Source organism: Schistocerca nitens, chromosome 2, assembly GCF_023898315.1.
Source record: "Schistocerca nitens isolate TAMUIC-IGC-003100 chromosome 2, iqSchNite1.1, whole genome shotgun sequence".
In the NCBI taxonomy this organism is placed as follows: Eukaryota; Metazoa; Arthropoda; class Insecta; order Orthoptera; family Acrididae; genus Schistocerca; species Schistocerca nitens.
Genome location: NC_064615.1, coordinates 795,861,799 through 795,884,817, shown reverse-complemented (window position 1 = coordinate 795,884,817; position 23,019 = coordinate 795,861,799). Strand labels below are relative to the sequence as shown.

Below are 23,019 nucleotides of genomic sequence, written 5' to 3'. Positions count from 1 at the left end.
GTTTTTTGCCGCAGCACGCTATGAGAATATTTTTGTTTCTATCGCGAAATTAAATCAGGCGTACTGTCACTCTGTGTTGCCTTTTATTGCTAGAGATATTTACTCATCAATGCGTACTTAGCTACCAATGCTGTTTTTAGTATGTGCCCTCTGACGGTACAGGTAGAAGTCATTAAATGTCAGTACTATTTATGTTAAATGCTTTACACATGTTACGTAGATGGCCACATACAGATACATAGTTGGCCGCGTATTGCCTGGGTGCTAGTGGAATCGTACTGTCCTCGGAGTCTTTCGCGGTGGCATCTCTAAAATTTTCTCGGCTTAAAAAACGAGAAGATTAGAATAGTACTGTTGCGTGGTAACATGCGGATCTGGCTCTTGATGTCAGTGCAATTGTTTTCGTAGTCAGCCGCGGGGCTGCCACTACGATAAGCATTCAAGATGTTGGTTTGGCACGGGTTATTGTCCAGGATACCTCTATTTCATTTTCCTATATTTTGTTTTGTTTGTAGGTTTCTTCCCATTTTTTATGATGGAAGGGTACGCGCTATTCACCCCCAATTTTTTAATGATTATCTGCAATTGGCGGATAAAGCCATTTCACCAGCAAAGCTTGAGTCCCCCTTCCGTCCTAATGGCTACCAGTAAAGTGAATATGTTTAGTAATTCTCAGTATTAGGTTTTATGATTACAATGCCATGACCTGGGTCCGCTGGATCATTTGAATTGTCAATTAAGTTTTTATTGTGTTCTCTTTAGATTTACACCTGAGGATGTGGCTACAGGCTATGAAACCAGTCGTGTCCCGCTAAAGAATATTGTACAATTGTAAGCGGTGTTTTTATAGCAATATGTTTTACCACAGCAGCGGGTACCCAACACAGTAGTTTGCAACATAACGTTGATTCATAGTAATTACTGTTGACATTATGCTTTTTCATTTTTTTAGATACTTGGGTTGATGCTAATGCTATATAGGGGCATGGTGACGGTAGAGTTGGCTACCGAACCCATCGTAATTAAATAAATAATAAATACACAAACACAGCTGATTCATTGGTTCACATAAATTTATCAGTTTCTGTCTCACAATCCATTTGAAGATACATGTACGAAACATGGCAATAAAATTATAAATCACCGTGTCTCGTGTTTTTTTTTTTTTTTCAGTTGAAAGCCGCCATTTATACCTCACTCTTGAAGAAATTCAAACCGTGAGTTCTGTAAGGTTTCGACCTAGTAGTTTAGTAAAACTAACTAAATGTTTTGGAAACATGTTTCAAGAATATCTCCATTTGCATTTGTTTATGTTAGACAGTAAACTGTTTCAGCAATAATATTAGCAGTGTTTATTTAGAACTTTGTTCCGCAACGAATGTTATCATTTATGGGTCACTCAGAGCTCAGATGTGCGCAGGGCATCAACAACAGTGGAAATATTGTGTGGCAGAGCAACAAGAAATTTTTGTGCGGAACACTCAGGTCTCTCTACCAAGTTTCCGTCGAACATTTAAATAGCTGCGTATTTCCTATTTCGTAAATGTTTCAGGGGTCGAAAGGAGCTACAAACAATTTCACCACCTTCTTCGTGCTTATTAAGCAATACATTATTCCCTGCAAACACGCAGTAACCTTGATAACACTATCGTACTTTAGATCAATGGCCTGATTCACAATCGCCGCTTCACTCTCTGAGCAAAGAGTCACACGCTTCAGTAGTGCAGAAAATTGTCTCCTTACAAAACCAGAGCAGGTATTACTTCATCAAGTAGCCCCTCTGTTTTCATAACGTCGCCGAGTGCGTTCCAGCACCTGAGATCTCGTCCACAAGCGTCATGTAGCAGTCTCAAACGTTTATACAAGGCCACCTAAGCAGTTAGCATAAAAGAGTGATCGGATTTCAGACGCACAGTGACGTCTTCATAATGTCTTTCTTCACATAATAATTACGATGGACTGATCTGTCTTGCTTATCAATACCAATAGATTCCCTTGAAGCCAAGAAAACGTTACATCAGTTACTTTATGAGAAATATATAACAGGTAAACAACAATTTAGCTGAGAAAATTGTAGCCGAAAACGTTTAGATAAACGCGTACAAAGATTTCGGCAATCAAGTCTGAACATATATGGTGATAAAGACATAACATATTAAAACTGAAAATACGTACATTACGCACACGTGACGCACAAAAATGTAAACTTCTGTACCAAATATGAATGTACGAATTCCATGTGATCTCTGTGGAACAGCAATCATCAAATATCGTTTTGCTTACTTTATGTGGGGCAGGTGATGTCACCAGTCATCTAACTGCTCTGATGCTGTCTGCTACAAACTCCCTCTTCATTTCAGAGTAGCAAATACACACTATTAATTGTTGGACATGACTCCGTCTATAGTTTTTAATCTCTATATCTCCCGCAAGTACCATAGAGGTTATTCCTTGATGCCTTAACACATTCTCTCCTCGCCAATTCAGTGGAGAACCTCATTTCCTATCAGTCCACTTAATTTTCAACATTCTTCCGTAGCACCACATCTCAAACGGTTATATTCACTTCCTCTCCAATTCCCCTACAGTCCATGATACACTTGCATACAATGCTGCGTCCCAGATGTACACTCTCAAAACTTTCTTGCTCGAACATCACATTATTACTGTATTTCTCGTCTATCCCTGGTTGTTGCTAGTGATCTGCTAAAGCCACAGAGACGCCAAAGTTCACAATGTGAAGTAGGGATACGCTGTACAATAACTATTTTCATAAACACGTAAATGTAAATACGTCGATGAAATGACTGATGCTTTGGACGACAGTGAACAAGATACTGCTTCTCTCCTCTGTCATACTATCATCCAAGAATGGTTTACTTAATAAAGCGTACGACACGCGTGAAAGCAAAGTTTTATGAATAATTTTGCACTTGGGGAAATAACAAGCGAAAAGTTTCCGGAATGCACAACCACGTAGTACTTCGCATGCATCTTAAAATTTCTTAGGCTACCTGCACTCTTGTTCCAGCATATTTTGCGCCATTGCAGGAATAGAGTAGTATTACCGGGACCAACCTCGAGCAGCGAAGCCGAACGTTAGAAATAGAAACGGTAATGACGACATTCTACGGTACCCTAACGAGTTTTAACACACACTCCTCATTTACGTTTGTCGTTTCCATCTAGCGCCCATGAGCTGAAGTTCTCAAGCGCTTACTTTCCTCTCCAAATGTTCTGCAACGTTCACGATTTATTTTTTTTTCAAAGAAGCTTATTTCCTAAGCATTGCGGAGCGAAAACTGACACGATTGAAAGTATGCAATAACAGAAGCAAAAACGTTGCAGTAAACATGAGTCCACCAGCAGACCGTTTGCGGGAAAACTACGTCTGTATAGCTACGAGCCAACACTGGTTTCAGTATGACGTCTTGTCCTGGTTAATAAAAAGGTACCTGACATGTTAACTTATCGGTTGTGTCCACATCTACACTGCGCAAAACATTAGAGGATCACTTTTTCGAAACCCCGTAACTGTTTCTGACTGCGAAGTTTAACATTCAATAAAATTTTCTGGGTTTGTGACCGCATTGTCAATGTAAAGAAGAAAAACACCCTGAAGAAGTCGCTTGCAACAGGGACTGAAACCCAGAAATTTTTTATTGAATGTGACAATGGCCGCTGAAGCCTACGTTTATATGCGACGTTTAAGTTTGTAATTTCCATTAAAGGTTCCTACGGCCTCTGTAAAGGTGCAAAAGCTCGGCACCCTGTGACGTCACCGTCGAGCTCGGTGACCATTCAAACAGAAAACTGTCCACACATGCCAAAAAAAAGACCAGAGCTCAAAAGTTCATTTGAGTAGTAAGGTGGGTTAATGATGTTTCATTGCGCCAAATTTCACGACAGTTGTGTCCAGCGACACCGTGGTCGTGTCACATGATGGGAGGGTCGTCGCACCCTCTCTTACCGAGATTTAAACCCCTTCTTTTGAGGTCTCCTCGATGAATGTTAGAACAGCGACGCCTAGGGTTGAAACCACGCTTTGTTCTTATGCGTTGCCAGGGAAGATGTTCGAGACGCATCGCCTCTCAGAATCGACATGAGGAGCCTGAGGGGGCATAAAGGGAGCCAATGAAACCATCTCTTCACATGTGCGTTGATTCCCACACATTCTTGGTCGAAGAAGACACTCCGCAGTGCGGTGAGGAGCAGGATGACGTTCAAGAAAATCTTTGACACTCACGACATACACGGTTGTTTCAACGCTTTTCTAAGGACATCATGGGCTATCAAATCGCATCCCTTTGTAGTGCAAAATGTTTACAATTTTTGCTCTGGTATAGAGTATGGAGCCATGGGGTACCGTTCTTAATCATTGGATGAACTTCGAACGCGATCCGAAGTAGCAGAGGGTACCTACGCTTTTCAGCCCTCCTATTCTGCGCCCTCCAGTGTCGTGATCACGGAGGAGTGCTACATTGACAAATGCGTTAATAAAACAGCAAATGAGCCCCCTATAACCCCTCACTTTGGCAATACTCCCAGTGATACCAGTCGAGCACTTTAATAATGTACTTGCATGGAGATGACCTTGAGAGTCCCAGCCACCTGCTAGTAGGCATGCCGCACTGTAGAGGTGTCATGTCATTGCTTATCTGCAGGCGAGGACTCTCAGCTCTGGACTGAATCCAATGTTTACATTCCAAATACGTTTGTACTGACTGGGACAATATTTTATTCTGAAGCTAGTCGCGGCTAGTAACCATACATTTGTACTAAGACAATATTTTATACTGAAGCCAGTGCCGGCTGGTAACCACACATTCATGATTATCTAATAAGCTGGGTCTTTTGTAGTGCCATCGTTATTGGAAGTATTTTACTTCTGCTATCGCACACTTTCACACGTACCAGTTTTTTCTATTAATTATGATGAAAACAAAGTCATATACCATAGTTGGCTGGAAGACTCCTAGGGGCACGTTCTATCGCCTAACTGGAAAGGTTTTTTTCTATTCCTTACGTGCACACACACCTTTCCTTCGCGAAGAGTGACAGGTGATTTATGTGTGATACGTGTAAATGATTGCAACCATGACTGTAGTGTTAGGTCATGTTCGTATTTTATGATAATGACAGAAGGGAGAGAATGAAATCGAGTGCCGGAAAGTATCCTATTCCTCTCGAAAAGCACCAAAGGAACCGCCGAACTTAACATACCCCTCCGACGGACCGATTACCGTCAACAGTGTCACGTAACGTCACTCTATGAGACACTACTGAGAGTTTTGGAATTTAATGCACGACAATGGCGTGATAGAGATCAGGAACTTCACATCACCACCCCTCCTTCCCTTTGCCGGAAATGTAGAGCTCCAATCAGCGCATCCAAGCTCCAGGCACGCCAGACGTTGCTTAACTTCGGTAATCTGATGGGAAGTGCTGTATTCAATGAGACACACACTCTTACAATAGTTCCTGAGCGGACGTTCTATGGTTTACACTTTCTGTGTAATGATAATACAGTACTCGCTTTGATTTCTTTTAGCGTTTTCAACGAATACGCTTGATCGCGGTTCCATTGCTCTCAAAAGAACTGTGTGGGCACAACGGGAACTAACGCAGAACGCGCTCGCCTGGTGCCGGTGCTGCTGCCGCGTGACAGCAGCAGTTTTGTTCTACGCCGGGGGAGCGCTGCGCTGTAGCATTCGATTTGTCGGCCGTTATGTGAGCGGAGAGCCGCCTGTCGTTTTGTCCGACTCGCGCTCACCCCCGCCACCTCACTCTTGTCAGTGGCGTGGTGACAGGCGCAGGTACAGCTGCCGTCCCACCTGATGCCTCTCTGAGTGGCCAGCTGCTCTGGAAGCTCCATTCAGCATGGGTGAGGGATATAGGAGTGGTCGATGAGTGTATTCTCCTCCCCTCTCCAGTAGCTTAGTCGATGCCGGATTATTACGTTATTCTACTGATGCAAATTTAAAATTATTGACGTTGAATCAATGGTGTCACACGGATGAAGATTTTGTCACCATGCTAGAACCACTGCACAGTATATATCACGTAGGAATCTTTAGAATAAGGTACGATAGATTATGGCACATGCAGAACCGTACTCAACATATTCTCTCGCTCAGTACGATGGGAAATCGGTAATACGGGTACGATTTACGCTCCGTCATGCTCTGTTCGATGGCCTACAGAGTACATATGTAGATTTAGGTGAAGTTGTGTTTACATTTGAAGACCTGCCAGTTTCGATCATCACAGAGCCTGTTTATCAACAGAGGGAACGCGTGAATATGACGTAACTACACTGATGCTTAATAGCGAACTGATACACCTTTGGAAATTAAGGCAGCAGATATTCTGCGTATATGGATTCGAATCCTTTGGTAGGTTTCCGGAGGTATGCAATACACGCAGAATGTCTACACGCAATTTCCGTACGTTACAGGCACTGCTGACGTCCCATAGTGTCTCAGATGTGTTCCATCGGTTTCATGTCAGGCGAATTTTGTGGCCAAGATAACAGTGTAAGTTCACTATTGCTCGATTCTGCCACAGACTTTCATCCTCCTGGAATAGGCCATAGCTATCGAGGAAGAAATGAACCGTGAAGGCATCCAGATGGCCCTAAAAATGCTCACGAAGTCCACCTGTCCTGGTTTCTTCAGTTAGTATCCTAAGTATGGGGGAAACCGTGATCCATGTACCCTACAAAATAGCGCTACCCCCCTCCGCCGCCCTCCCCCAAGGGAATGAATCTCTATTATGGTGAACATCTCAAGGAACTCAATGATGGCATATCAAACATAATCAGTGGCATTTTTCCACTGATTCACAGTCAGTTCTCAGTAATCCCATTCCCACCATAGTCGTATTTGATGATGCTGTTGGGCCAACACCGGTACACACAGGGGTCGACTGTTGCTGAGTCTCTCGTCGAGAATGTGGTCTTGAAAGCATCCTCGGAAACAGTTGTTCCTGCACGAGCATCGTACTCAGTATCAGGGGTGTGGTGGTTTCTGTCGCACAGTTCAAGTGGCCACTGCCGGTTGGCGTTGCTGTCACCGATATCCAAGATGGCAGAGGTGGGAAACTCGAAAATGCAAGATGGCAGAACTAGCCCAGTTGTTCCTCGTAACCCATCAGATATTGCAATCTAGGGACGATGTTCAAAAGTATCCACATAACCTGAATTATTTCGCAAAACGGCACTGGTGTTCGAAACTTAAGAACGAAAGTAAGTTTTGAATGTTGATTCACTGCCAAGTAACATAGCTCCATGAAACTTGTACCATACATAGAAATAGCTGCTACAGTATACTACAAGAGGTAGCTGAAATAAATACCCAATTTGACCGACAAAAATGGAACTTTAATTCAAAGACAGTAATTATACTGAAGTCACCGCGATTCATGATGGTCCCTGTACATTACAAAAGATGGATACGGTTCTTAGTAGCGTATGTGATCAAGTATGTGATGACCACAGACAGAAATCCATGCTCAGCAAAGTGGTCACACGTTGGCCATAAGGTTGGTAAGGAGTTCTTGTGGTTAGTCACTCCATTCCTCCAACAACGCGGTTGACACCTGCTAGATGGTCGTTCATGCATGAGGACACATCCCTCAAGTTTTCGATGGGATTTAAGTCGAGGGAACGAGTGGGCCAGTCCAGTCACCGAATATCCTCTCGTCCCAAGAGCTTCTTCTGTTCCTTGCGATCGTGCATTGCCACATATAAAAATGGTCTGGCACCGCTGAAAAGATGCATGTGGGAAGGGGTACGGTGTCGCAGTAAAGTTGACCGGTAATTGTCCTGTACTCAAAGATTTGGAGATCAATACGACCATAGCACCTGGACCACCGAAACGATCAAGTTCGACAATGTTCCTGGACGTTCCTACGTCTCTCCATATAAGGGTACTTCCAGTATAGTCCAAAATAATCGTTTTCGTGATCCAGGTTATATTGTGGGAGGGCTCAATGTTGTATGGCGTACTGATGTCCATATCCTAAAACTTCTGGGAAGACTGCAAAAAAATAAAAAAATAAAAACTCAATTTCAGCAAGAAATTAATGCTGCCATTTGAGAATGCACTTAAGGAAGAGCTAGCCACGGAGAGGATTTTCTAGATCTGGAGCTCTTGCACCATTTCGTTTCTTAACTCCAGTTTGACACGAAGCGCGGAAAATTAGAATAGGTAGATCGAACTGCCTGCTTTCTATATTCAACACATGTTTTTGACATAATTGTATAATTGTAAGCGATAATCTTCAGAAATTATTGTATTTCTGTATGCTTTAGAGGAAATATAAATGCGAAGAAGAACTTTGTTGTTTAAATGTACTACTAGCTTTTGAATTTTGTTGTTGTTGTTGTTGTTGTTGTTGTTGTTGTGGTCTTCAGTCCGGAGACAGGTTTGATGTAGCTCTGATCGCTTCTCTGTCCTGTGCGAACCTCTCCATCTCTGCATAGCTACTGCAACCTACATCCATTTGAACCTTGATTATTGTACTGAAGCTTCGGTATTACTCTGTAATTTTTATCCAACTCGCTACGCCCCTACACACACACATCACACTTTCTTCCTTTACCAAACTGACGATACTTGATTCCTCAGGATGTATCCTATAAATAGATCTTTTAGTCAAGTTATGCCATAAATTTATTTTTTAATTCACTTTGACGCATCTCCTAATTAGTTATCTCTTCTGGTCTGAACAGCTTATCGTCCACGTTTCACTTCCGTAAACGACTACACTGCATACAAACACTTTCAGAAAAATCTTGTCAACACTTAAATTTGTATTCGGCGTTTTTTTTTTCTTTTTTGACATTTTTAACACGAAAATATCATCGCAGGAGGTGAAAGAAACCATAAGTGACAGATAGAAGTGTCACATCAACGACTTGGGATCGGTTTTAAGAAGCCTGATATCTTACCTATGAATTTACATCATGCTGAACATGCTGTATTTCGCGACTACGTACCCAAAATCATTCTCAGGGAAGAAGATGTTCTATGTAATACATAAAGTTTATCACAATACACAGTTTGTGCGCCCAATCGCTCTTTTTCGAGAAATGATCTCAACCATTTTTACTTTGTTATGGATACGCGTTACGAGAGAACTACTCGGTACCTCTTCATCCCCTGTTCGGGTCTGTTCCAGCCAAATGGCCGCCTGCTCAGGTTTCTCCGGTCGTGCTCCGACATCCATATCTATACTCCTTAAGATACCACCGCCACTTCCCCCTTTACCGTCGCGAATTATCCGCGGGTAGAATGGGTTGTTGGTAAGCCTCCGTGTGAGGTGGACATCCATTCATTTTACGTTCATTGTCTTCTCGCGAGAAATATATAGCAGGAAGCAATATATCGATTGACTCCTCTATGAATGTGCTCTCTCGGAACTTTAGCAGGAAACAACACCGTGACAGCTGAACGTCTCTCTTATAACGTATACCACTGAAATTGGCTGATCATTTCCGTGACGCTTCCGCTATATTAGATAAACCTGAAACGAAATGTGCTGCCCTTGTTTGGATCTTCTCTACTTCCTGTATCGATCATAAAGGGTGTTTAAAAGTTACACGGACAAACTTCGAGGGGACGTAGAAGCTGTCTTGAGGAACAAAATGAGGAAAGGATCCGTGTTCGGAAATGTCATCCAACGACGCTACAGAGCGTGAAGTTATAGGAGCCGGCGCTTGTATGTGTATGTATGTACATGTTGACCGCATAATGATGATACAGACTTTCGGGGATGATGGAGAAGGGTAAATGTATCAATTTAAATTAACTGGCCCCCTACCAGAAACGAACGAGTCGAACGTTTTATGCGAAAATCGTTCTGATACCTCTGACACTGGAATACAGGACCGTTACGTTGTTGCTAAGTTTGCAGGGTGGACAACTTTTAGAGGTGGTAGTACGGACCGAAACAAGAAAAAACGTCCGGTAAACATGGGCTTTAAATGCATACCTGAGGAGCTATGGGCATTTGGTCATGTTCGCTACGGTGAAAAACATCTCATCTCTAGAACAAACGCTCACAGCTCTTAAGGTACGCATTTTAGAGTCCATGTTTACTAGACATTTTTCTTGCCTTGGTCCATGCTACCAAATGGTTCAAATGGCTCTGAGGACTACGGGACTTAACTTCTGAGGTCATCAGTCCCCTAGAACTTAGAACTACTTAAACCTAACTATTCTAAGGACATCACACACATCCATGCCCGAGGCAGGATTCAAACCTGCGACAGTAGCGGTCGCGCGGTTCCAGACCGTAGCGCATAGAACCGCTCGGCCACAACAGCCGGCGGTCCATACTACCACCTCTGAAAGTTGCCTATCCTACAATCTTGGTAACAACAGCACCGGTGCTGTGTTCCATTGTCGGAGGTATCACAATGATTCTCGCTTATGATTTGCAAATCGTTCGTTTCTGGATCAGTGGACTTTACCTCAGGCTGATGCATTTGTCCTTCTCCACCACCCCTGAAAGTTTGTAACATCATTCCGGAATCACCCCGTATATACATACATACATACATACATACATACACAGGCGCCGGCGCCCGTAGCTTCGACACAGTTGCATGACGTTCCCGGTCACGGACTTCCATCCTCATTTTGTTCTTCAAGATATCTTCTACATCCCTCCGAGGTTTGTCAGCGTAATTTTGAAGCATCGTATAGAAGATACTGGTGCCAGACTGCCGTGCAATATGCGAGTATTGGTTGAACGAGTGTTTTGAAGTTACCTCCTTTGTTGGTGGCCCAAACTACCTGAGGATTCTTCCAGTGGACGTCAGTGTAGCATCTGCTTTACCTGCGATTCTTTTTATGTGCTCATTACATTTTAAATCGCTCTCCTTGCCCGCACTTCCAGATATTTGATGGATGTGACTGCTTTTTTCACTGTTCTGCAATGGTCTAATCAAACAATACTGGGTCTCTGTGCTATGTATCAGCGCTAACTCACATTTTTTATGACGGGTGTCAACAGTCAGGCAGTGACTCGGAGGATCAACTATGAATATTATGATGGAAGGGAGCCACAGCGAACAATGTCCGCGCACCTACCGCTTCCTTTGAAAGAGCACTGAAAATGTGGATAGGAACCAGCACATCATACAGACAAATTATATTTCCGTTCCTGGTAGTAGGTGACACAATCACTCTGGATTATACGAGGGTGATTTGAAAAGTTCTCGGAATCACCACGAGAAGTCTGCGCTAGCGCAACAAAGTTGTTCACGTGATACTCATTGGACTGTTGCCTGTAAACACGTGCCATTTCAGTGCTCTTGGAAGAGATCTGTGGTGATGACGTGGCTCTGTTGTTCCCGCATAGTGATTTGCGAGGATGGATAAAATCGAGATTCGAGCAGTGATTAAGTACTTAGTAAAGAAAGGTATGAAAGCAAAGGACATTTTTGCCGATTTCCAGAATACACTGCGGGACTCTGCGCCTTCATTTTCAACTGTTTCCAAGAGGACAAATGAATTTAAATTTGGTCGGGAGAGCTTAGATAACGATCCACGCTGTGGTCGCACAAGATGTGTCACTACTCCAGAAATCATTGCAAAAGCGCATAAAATGGTCATGGAGGATCGCCGATTGAAAGTGCATGAAATTGCTCACGCTTGTCAGATGTACCCTGCAAGGGTATATCACATTTTAACTGAAGAATTAGAAACGAGAAAATTATCTGCAAGACGGGTGCCGCGACTCTTGACGCAGGATCAAAAACGCATGAGAATGGACATATCATAACAATGTTTGGCCCTTTTTAGGAGAAACGAACAAGATTTTTTGCTCCGGTTCGTGACCACCGTTGAAACTTGGGTGCACTACTATACCCCAGAGGTAAAACAACAGTCCAAGCAGTGGAAACACGTTGATTCCCCGCCACCAAAGAAAGCAAAAACAATTCCTTCGGCTGGAAATGGCATGGCATCAGTGTTCTGGGATGCGAAGGGGATTTTGTTAGTAGATTATCTCCCCTCTGGGCAAACAATTACTGGAGAATACTACGCTAACCTCCTGGATAAATTGCAACAAAAGACACGCGAAAAAAGATCAGGTTTAGCAAGTAAGAAAGTCATCTTCCATCAAGACAATGCGCGCTCGCACTCATGTGCCGTCGCGATGATAAAATTACACGAACTAAGGTATTGATTGTTGCCACACCCGCCATATTCACCTGATACGGCTCCGTCTGACTTCCATCTATTCCCAAAACTGAAAATTCTTCTTGGTGGACGAAGATTCACTTCAAACGAAGAACTGATAGCCGGAGTTGACAACTATTTCACAGACCTGGAGGAAACTCATTTTTGAGATGGGATCAAGGCACTGGAACATCGTTGGACCAAGTGCATTAATCTACAAAGCTTCAGTGATGTAAGTACTTTTTTTCTATTCCGTTCCGAGAACTTTTCAAACCACCCTCGTAATTAACGTTAAGCAAGATTGATCAATTCCAGGAAAATAAAGGAGAAGCAAAATGAAAAGTTTAAAAGGAAGCAGAACGTTAAAACGTGTCTAAGAAATGACAAAAAACAATGAGAGGTTGAATTTCGTGATGTACAGAATTGTTACAAGTCAAGGCTAAGTACTGTTACCATACCTTAACAAATATCAGTTAGGTAATTTTTTAAAGTTGGGAGAAAAATTATTTGATATCACGTGGTAGGCTATTTCATAGACAAAATAGAAGGACCCACCATAATCACTTGTGGTATGAGAGGAGGGGGACGGGGAAGGCAGAGATGATGTAGTGTCTTCTGAGTGGTGTTTAAGTAGGAACGCTGTATTTGAAATGACTTGTTTATAATGGAGACCGTGCTGTGTGGTAATACCTTCGTACAGTACACAGCCATTGTAGTCCCCTGTGAAATATTGTATCTATTTTTGGCTGGTGGTTCCCGAGAGGTACATCCAGCTTGCTGATCGGAAATTTTTTCGTTCTTCGCGAATAATGGCAGCTTTTCTTGGCAAGGTGAGAAAAACTTACGTTTTCTAGTACATGTGTCTAATTGACTATGATGATTATGTGTATAGTGTAATGTCATGTTCGTGTTGTTAATTAGACGAAACACCGAAGCTACCACACAGTTTACTCACTTGAATAACACTACGGGGGTCGATGGGCTCAACGCACGCACCGTATACAATGCAACACATCCTCACAGTATGACACATCTACATCTACATCTACATCCATACTCCGCAAGCCACCTGACGGTGTGTGGCGGAGGGTACCTTGAGTACCTCTATCGGTTCTCCCTTTTATTCCAGTCTCGTATTGTTCGTGGAAAGAAGGATTGTCGGTATGCCTCTGTGTGCGCTCTAATCCCTCTGATTTTATCCTAATGGTCTCTTCGCGAGATATACGTAGGAGGGAGCTATACACTGCTTGACTCCTCGGTGAAGGTATGTTCTCGAAACTTCAACAAAAGCCCGTCCGAGCTACTGAGCGTCTCTCCTGCAGAGTCTTCCACTCGAGTTTATCTATCATCTCGGTAACGCTTTCGCGATTACTAAATGATCCTGTAACGAAGCGCGCTGCTGTCCGTTGGATCTTCTCTATCTCTTCTATCAACCCTATCTGGTGCGGATCCCACACTGCTGAGCAGTATTCAAGCAGTGGGCGAACAAGCGTACTGTAACCTACTTCCTTTGTTTTCAGATTGCATTTCCTTAACATTCTTCCAATGAATCTGCTTTACCGACGATCAACTTTATATGATCATGCCATTTTAAATCACTCCTAATGCGTACTCCCAGATAATTTATGGAATTAACTGCTTCCAGTTTCTGACCTGCTATATTGTAGGTAAATGATAAGGGATCTTTCTTTCTATGTATTCGCAGCACATTACACTTGTCTACATTGAGATTCAATTGCCATTCCCTGCACCATGCGTCAATTCGCTGCAGATCCTCCTGCATTTCAGTACAATTTTCCATTGTTACAACCTCTCGATACACCACAGTATCATCCGCAAAAAGCCTCAGTGAACTTCCGATGTCATCCGCAAGGTCATTTATGTATATTGTGAATAGCAACGCTCCTGCGACACTCCCCTGCGGCACACCTGAAATCACTCTTACTTCGGAAGACTTCTCTCCATTGAGAATGACATGCTGCGTTCTGTTATCTAGGAACTCTTCAATCCAATCACACAATTGGTCTGATAGTCCATATGCTCTTACTTTGTTCATTAAACGACTGTGGGGAACTGTATCGAACGCTTTGCGGAAGTCAAGAAACACGGCATCTACCTGGGAACCCGTGTCTATGGCCCTCTGAGTCTCGTGGACGAATAGCGCGAGCTGGGTTTCACACGACCGTCTTTTTCGAAACCCGTGCTGATTCCTACAGAGTATATTTCCAGTCACCAGAAAAGTCATAATACTCGAACATAATACGTGTTCCAGAATTCTACAACTGATCGACGTTAGAGGTATAGGTCTATAGTTCTGCACATCTGTTCGACGTCCCTTCTTGAAAACGGGGATGACCTGTGCCCTTTTCCAATCCTTTGGAATGCTACGCTCTTCTAGAGACCTACGGTACACCGCTGCAAGAAGGGGGGCAACTTTCTTCGCATACTCTGTGTAAAATCGAACTGGTATCCCATCACGTCCAGCGGCCTTTCCTCTTTTGAGCGATTTTAATTGTTTCTCTATCCCTCTGTCGTCTATTTCGATACCTACCATTTTGTCATCTGTGCGACAATCTAGAGAAAGAACTACAGTGCAGTCTTCCTCTGTGAAACAGCTTTGGAAAAAGACATTTAGTATTTCGGCCTTTAGTCTGTCATCCTCTGTTTCAGTAGCATTTTGGTCACAGAGTGTCTGGACATTTTGTTTTGATCCACCTACCGCTTTGACATAAGACCAAAATTTCTTAGGATTTTCTGCCAAGTCAGTACATAGAGCTTTACTTACGAATTCATTGAACGCCTCTCGCATAGCCCTCCTCCCACTACATTTCGCTTCGCGTAATTTTTATTTGTCTGCAAGGCTTTGGCTATGTTTACGTTTGCTGTGAAGTTCCCTTTGCTTCCGCAGCAGTTTTCTAACTCGGTTGTTGTACCAGGGTGGCTCTTTTCCATCTCTTACGATCTTGCTTGGCACATACTCATCTAACACATATTGTACGATGGTTTTGAACTTTGTCCACTGATTCTCAACACTATCTGTGCTTGAGACAAAACTTTTGTACTGAGCCATCAGGTACTCTGAAATCTGATTTTTATCACTTTTGCTATCCTACCTTTTTTAATATTTCTATTTACGGCTGAAATCATCGATGCAGTAACCGCTTTATGATCGCTGATTCCCTGTTCTGCGTTAACTGTTTCAAATAGTTCGGGTCTGTTTGTCACCACAAGGTCTAATATGTAATCGCCACGAGTCGGTTCTTTATGAACGTTTGAGTCTCCCAGTCTATATCCGGCAAATTACAAAAAAATGGTTCAAATGGCTCTGAGCACTATGGGACTTAACATCTATGGTCATCAGTCCCCTAGAACTTAGAACTACTTTAACCTAACTAACCTAAGGACATCACACAACACCCAGCCATCACGAGGCAGAGAAAATCCCTGACCCTGCCGGGAATCGAACCCGGGAACCCGGGCGTGGGAAGCGAGAATGCTACCGCACGACCACGAGATGCGGGCGGCAAATTACAATCTCCACCCAGAACTATAACATGTGGGGAAATCTACTCGAAATATTTTCCAAATTATCCTTCAGGTGCTCAGCCACAACAGCTGCTGAGCCAGGGGGCCTATAGAGACATCCAATTATCATGTCTGAGCCTGCTTTAACCGTGACCTTCACCCAAATTATTTCACATTTCGGATCTCCGTCAATTTCCTTCGATACTATTTCACTTCTTATCGCTATAAACACGCCTCCCCCTTCACTGTCCAGCCTGTCTCTGCGGTATACATTCCAATCTGAGTTTAGAATTTAATTGCTGTTTACATCTGGTTCCGGCCAACTTTCTGTCCCTAGTACTATGTGAGCATTGTGACCGTTTATTAATGAGAGCTGTTCTGGGACCTTTCTATAGACGCTCCTGCAGTTTACTATTAGCAGATTAATATTGTTATTCCCTGTTGCATTTTGCCTACTCCTACCTTGCCGCGTCTCAGGAGGCGTCTTGTCGGGCCTAGAGAGGGAATTCTCTAACCTAAAAAACCCACATGTGCACTCCACACGCACTCCGCTACCCTTGTAGCCGCTTCCTGCCTGTAGTGCACGCCTGACCTATTCAGGGGGACCCTACATTTCTCCAACCGATAGCGGAGGTCGAGAAATTTGCACCCCAGATCTCCGCAGAATCGTCTGAGCCTCTGGTTTAAGCCTTCCACTCGGCTCCAAACCAGAGGACCGCGATCGGTTCTGAGAACGATACTACATATAGTTAGTTACCTCAGATTCCACCCCGCGAGCGAGTCTTTCCGCCTTCAAAGAAATGGTTCAAATGGCTCTGAGCACTATGGAACTAAACATCTGTGGTCATCAGTCCGCTAGAACTTAGAACTACTTAAACCTAACTAACCTAAGGACATCACACACATCCATGCCCGAGGCAGGATTCGAACCTGCGACCGTAGCGGTCGCGCGGTTCCAGACTGAAGCGCCTAGAAACGCTCGGCCACTTCGGCCGGCTTTCCGCCTTCACCAACTCTGTCAACCACCTGTATGAACTGAGGATGACCTCTGAACCCAGATGGAAGGAGTCATTTGTGCTGACATTAGCAACAATTTGCAGTCGGGTGCACCCAGTGCTCTCTATCGCCGCCGGCAGGGCCTCCTCCACATCTCGGATGAGACCCCCCGGCAAGCAGACAGATTGAACACTGGTCTTCTTCCCCGATCTTTCCGCTATTTCCCTAAGGGGCTCCATCACCCGCCTAACGTTGGAGCTCCCAATCACTAATAAACCCCTCCCCCCGTGTGCCTACTCGGACCTCGCTGAAGGAGCGGCCACATGTCCACTCACAGGCAGAGCGGGCGAGGCCAGACGGTCAGCCTCCACATTGACCCTCCGCCTCGCGCGCCGCGAACGCCGCTGAACCCGCCACTCCCCTTGGGGAGAGGGTGGCCCAACCGCGCCCGGTACCCGCGAAGATGTCTCGACAGCAGGGACAGTGGGTGAAGCATGTAACACTTGGGGTGTACCATACGACACACCAGACTCCCCACTGCCGCTACACTCCGAGGCAGCAGCCTGAAGACGGCTGACCGCGGCCATCAACACGTTCAGCTGTTCGCGAACAGTGGCCAGCTCCTCCTGCGTCCGTACACAGCAGTCACACATCCTATCCATCCTAAGAAATCAATTTACTGTAGAGAGGTAATCAACTTTTAACTAGACTGCTAATTTAATAAAGGCGGCTGGTAGTTGACTAAACTGTGGTTACTAGACATTTCTTGTAGAAAACAATGAAAATAGCACTACCTGTCTCTGGACTGTATTCAAAACAAACACTAGCACTACTGGCACTGTGGCTGACTAAAGGGACTCTCTCTGACTGTATTCAAAACAAACACGAAATCTATGGAACACTATTACTAGCACTCGACAATTAAAGCTTCCTAAAAGCAAAAACACACGGAAGAAGAAGTGACAAGTAAGAAAAATACAGTTAATACTTGAATTAACGTAGCTCGCTGCACAGCAGACGTGACACAGAAGGCAGTTACGACGACACTGACACTATTGGCACAAGTGATTTGAGATTTAACCCAGGTAATTCTCACATATCTGGTAATCCAAAAATTTTTGACACCCCTTAGCAGAAAAACACTTGGGATGAAAGATTATGCCAGCCACCTGTTGTGTGCCAGCTATCTCATCTATAGCGGCGGATAACGAGGAAATATGACCATACATTATCTGTCGGTTATGTATCTTGCAGGAGACTATAGTCATGTAGAACTTTCTGAATGAAATTTCCGCCATTTGACTGAATATTCTGATATTAATTTCTTTCGCATTATGGTGATCTCAGCCTTGTAGCCAATATCAAGTGCAAATGTGAAATACCACAAAATGTACGACACATCTGAATGATGTTCGCTGCACATTTTTGACAACGTCGGAAATGCCATTTTCGACTTTGTTATGGTGATTTGAAAATTGATTTAGGCCCGAAACATGTTCTCGAATGAAGGAAAAGTAAAATATTTGCACTTGGACTGGTTTTCTGTTCTACATCCGAATGACATGACGTCGTGAACTATTATAAACTAATTGTCGCATTACAGAAAATGAGTACAAAATAAAGTACACCTCCAGTTGTGCACAGCAACCAAACTTTAACATACGAGATATTACGTCAACTAGTTGATGCAGGGATGTGACACAGCACTCACAACTAGTTCATAAATCAACTATTTGTTGTGTGGACGTGATGTGTACATGCCATATCACTGTATCAACTGTCGTATACATAACACAATACATTAACGTTTGCTTGCTGTGGACAATGCCAGCTAATTATGTATGTTTAATGAGTACTAATAATTTTAATTTGATTTCTGAATGATAAGACCAGATATATGTTGCAATATTTCGGCAATAATATGTCATTCAGACATGTCGAACATTTTGTGATATTGCACATTTATTAATAATATGCAGTGAAATGGTGGATATTTCATAGAAAAAGTGTTTAAGGCCCGTAGAGTTGACAGCAGGACGTCACAACAGCTCCGTATGGACAGATTCTGGAGCATTTTCCTTTTCATGTCTGCAGATAAGGTTTCTGGTCCTTATGTTTTCGAAAACGGAGAATCTTTCTATTGAGTACAAATGTAGCTCTCATGCCGCATTACTCCAACGCATATTACTGTGGAACCGTAAATGATTCTACATTAGACAGTTTTAAGCTCCAGATCTGAAATACAATCTCGAACATTCATTTCATAGTATTGTTAATTAGAGCACAATAACGTCCCTATTTCCTTTTGATATTGTACTCTTGTGGCCTGCGTTTAATGCGTGGTGCATGACACGGGCGCTTCTTTCAGACAAAAGTGAACCCAATATCGCTGGATTACTTTCCCGCAGATATCGGCTGTCACGTCAAGTTCCAGTAATCCATGAAAAGCGGCTCTCGGCGCGGCACACATTATCTGCACAGAGAGCATTAGGCAGGCATAATGGAGGCACAGGAGATGACAGGAGGCTGGGTGACAAACCGTTATTGGATGTCGGGAGGGCTCACAGCCTGTCTAACCGCGGCTACCTACACATCACTCGTGAATGAGGGCAACAGAAACATGATAGTTGAAAGAGTGTCATCCTTTGTGGGTTATATGTTAAAGACCGATCCTAACCTACAGGAAAGTATCAGTATAAAACTGCGACTTTGTTTCATTAATGCCGGCCTGGTTGGCCGAGCGGTTCTAGGCGCTACAGTCTGGAACCGCGCGGCTGCTACGGTCTCAGGTTCGAATCCTGCCACGGGCATGTATGTGTGTGATGTCCTTAGGTTAGTTAGGTTTAAGTAGTTCTAAGTTCTAGGGGACTGATGACCTCAGAAGTTAAGTCCCATAGTGCTCAGAGCCATTTGAACCATTTTTTTGTTTCATTATTATTTTACTGAACACAAAATGTTCGAAGATCGTTATGGGAACACAACCAGTCACAAAAATTGGTATTGTAAGGAGTTTTAGGTTATTGCTATGGGTAGAATCGAGCCATTATGAAAATTTTACTATATCTACACATATCAGTTGCAATCGACATCAGCATGCAGTCCCCTGTTGATTACTCTGACAGTGCACTAAGACAAGAGTAGAAATCTGAGGATGGGCGTGATGGCGCGATTCCCCTCCAATAGCTCCTTAAGATATTTGCGGCTGATTGTCGTTTCCCTCTAAAATTTCTAACTGAGTAAAAGCCATGGATTTCAACAGTGTTAAAAAAATGGCTGTGTGACTCTACTGTATTATGTTGTAGGTAATTAAATTTACATTTTAAGCTCGTCGCACAAAGCAAACACAAATATGGCTGACTCCAACTACACACCGCAACCACGAAATTGCAAATATCTCCCGAATCACCAGAGAAAATTTTCCTGGCGGCTCTTGGGAGGGGGGGGGGGGGGGGCAGAGGGGGGCACCTTCCATACATAAATGATTTAACGGAGAATATGGGCAGTAATATACGACAGTTTGCTGATGACGCCGAAACATGCGGAAGGATGACGCCGTTGAGTAACTGTGCAGTATACAGCATGACTTAGACAGAATTTCTAAAGGGCACATTTTTACGAACCATTAGGAAAGAGGCTGCATATAGAACACTAGAGCATCCCACTCTTAACTACTTCTCTAGAGTTGGGCTCCCCACCACATCGTATTTAAGAAAGGCATCGAAGCGATTCGGAGGCGTGCTGCTAGATATCTTACCGGTAGGTCCTATCAATACGCGAGTATGACCTCAAAAATGGGATTCCCTGGAGGGAAGACGACGCTCTTTTCGCGAAATACTATTAAGAAAATTAGAGATGCTGCGTTTGTAACTGACTGAAAAACGACCCTAACGCCTCCAACTTACATTTCGGGTGAGGAACGAGAGGAAAAGATAAGAGAAAATATGGCTCGTGCGGAGGCATATAGACTGTCGTTTTTCCCCCTGTCCATTTGTGAGTGAAACACGAAAGGAAATGACTAGCAGTAGTACAAGTAACCCTCTGCCATGCATCGTCTGGTTGCTCGCGAAGTATGTACGTAGATGTAGATATAGATTTTGTTATGCACATAGTCTCGTTCTCACCGACTACGAACACATTCCTTCAGTTAATGTAAATGTAATAGTGGCATGTATGCATCCATATAACTATAAAAATGGATGTACATATGTATGTAAATATGTTCCACATCTTCTAAACCACTCGACCGATTTCAATTGTATGTCATACACACATCATTTATCGTCTAGAAAGAACCACTGGTGGGATAAGAACAATCCACCTATAAAACTGGTGGGGGTGAAAAAGCAATGTAGCTCACAACGCCAACATATCCAAACTTATGTCACACAGTATTTGAAACTGAGAGGAATTAAAGACTTGCAACAAACTTTAAACCTAATTCCAAACTCTTACGAGACTTTTTTTTCGTTGACGACGCCCATAAAATTCGAAACGAGAGAAGTTTACCGCTCAATAAATTTTCCTGTTCATGCAGTTAAACGGTCACATGAAGGATGGTGCTCTAATTTTTACTTCTTTCTGCTAGCTATATTCTTGACAAATATGGCAGAGAGCATTCCTATATAACACTGAATGTACCAGAAAAACTTACATCGTTGTACGACACTTATTTCAGGAGATACGACGCCATAAACACTGACATGAGTGAAAAACTACCGCATCATACAAGACGTTTAAATGTATTACTTCGTGATTACTATATTCAAAACACATTTCGCAGACAGTAGGCACATATACTACTAGATGTACCTACAAAATTATATCGATGTACAGCATATAGTTCACGCAATAGGTCGTAAACATTGAGCTACGTGAAAATTAAACTGCAAGGTGAAATTCGCTAGAGGTACAGGTGGAATATGAGTACAAATACGCGTGAAATATGTTAAATATGTATGGAATATACACTAAAGCACCAGCGAATCTGGTGTAGGCATGCGTATTCAAGTACAAAGATATGTAAACAGGCAGAGTACGGCGCTGCGGTCGGTAACGCCTTTATAAGACAACAAGTGTCTGGCGCAGTTGTTAGACCGGTTACTGCCGCTACAATGACATGTTAAATTGGAAATTTGTGTAAGTTCCTACGGGATCAAACTGCTGAGGTCATCGGTCTCCCTAGGCTTACACACTACTTAATCTAACTTAAACTAACTTACGCTAAGGACAACACTCACCCACGCACGAGGGAGGATTCGAACCTCCGAGGGGGCGGAGTGGGGGGGGGGGCGGGAGGAGGGTAGCCGTGCGAACCATGGTAAGGCGTCCTAGACCGCGCGGGTACCACTCGCGGCAATAGGAAATTGTCAAGATTTAAGTGAGTTTGAACGTGGTGTTACAGTCGGCGCACGTTCGACGGCACAGAGCATCTCCGAGGTGGCGATGAAGCGGGGATTTTCCCTTATGACCATTTCACAAGTGTACCTTGAATATCAGGAATTCGATAAAACTTCTAGTTTCCCACATCGCTGCGGCCGGAAAAACATCCTGCAAGAACGGGACCAAAGACGACTGAAGAGAACCATTCAACGTGACACAAGTGCAACCCTTCCGGAAATTGCTGCCGATTTCAATGCTGGACCGTCAACAAGTGTCAGCGTGCTAACCATTGAATGAAACGTCATCGATATGGGCTTTCACAGCCGAAGGCCCACTCGTGTACCGTTGATGACTGCGTGACACAAAGTTTTACGCCTCGCCTGGCCCGTCAACACCGACATTGGACTGTAGATGTCTGGAAACGTGTTGTCTGGTCGGACGAGTCTCGTTTCAAATTGTATCGAGCGGATGGACGTGTACGCGTTTGGAGACAAGCTCACGAATCCATGGACACTGCATGTCAGCAGGGGACTGTTCAAGCTGGTGGAGGCTCTGTAATTGTGTGGGGCGTTTGCAGTTGGAGTGATATGGGACCCCTGATACATCTAGAGTCGACTCTGACTGATGACACGTACGTAAACATTCTGTCTGATCACCTGCATCTATTCATGTCCGTTGTGCATTCCGACGGACATGGGCAATTGCAACAGAACAATGCGACCCCCCCCCCCCCCACCACCACCACCACACACACACACACACACACACACACACACACACACAAGTCCAGAATTCAAATGGCTCTGAGCACTATGGGACTCAACATCTTAGGTCATAAGTACCCTAGAACTTAGAACTACTTAAACCTAACTAACCTAAGGACATCACACACACCCATGCCCGAGGCAGGATTCGAACCTGCGACCGT

At 43.7% G+C, this 23,019-nt stretch overlaps 1 protein-coding gene across 1 annotated transcript in view; it reads left to right on the top strand.

Moving 5' to 3' along the window:
• LOC126237051 (ubiquitin-conjugating enzyme E2Q-like protein CG4502) overlaps positions 1 to 23,019 on the top strand; it is a 644,861-nt gene that overhangs the window by 492,668 nt on the left and 129,174 nt on the right. The window lies entirely within an intron of this gene.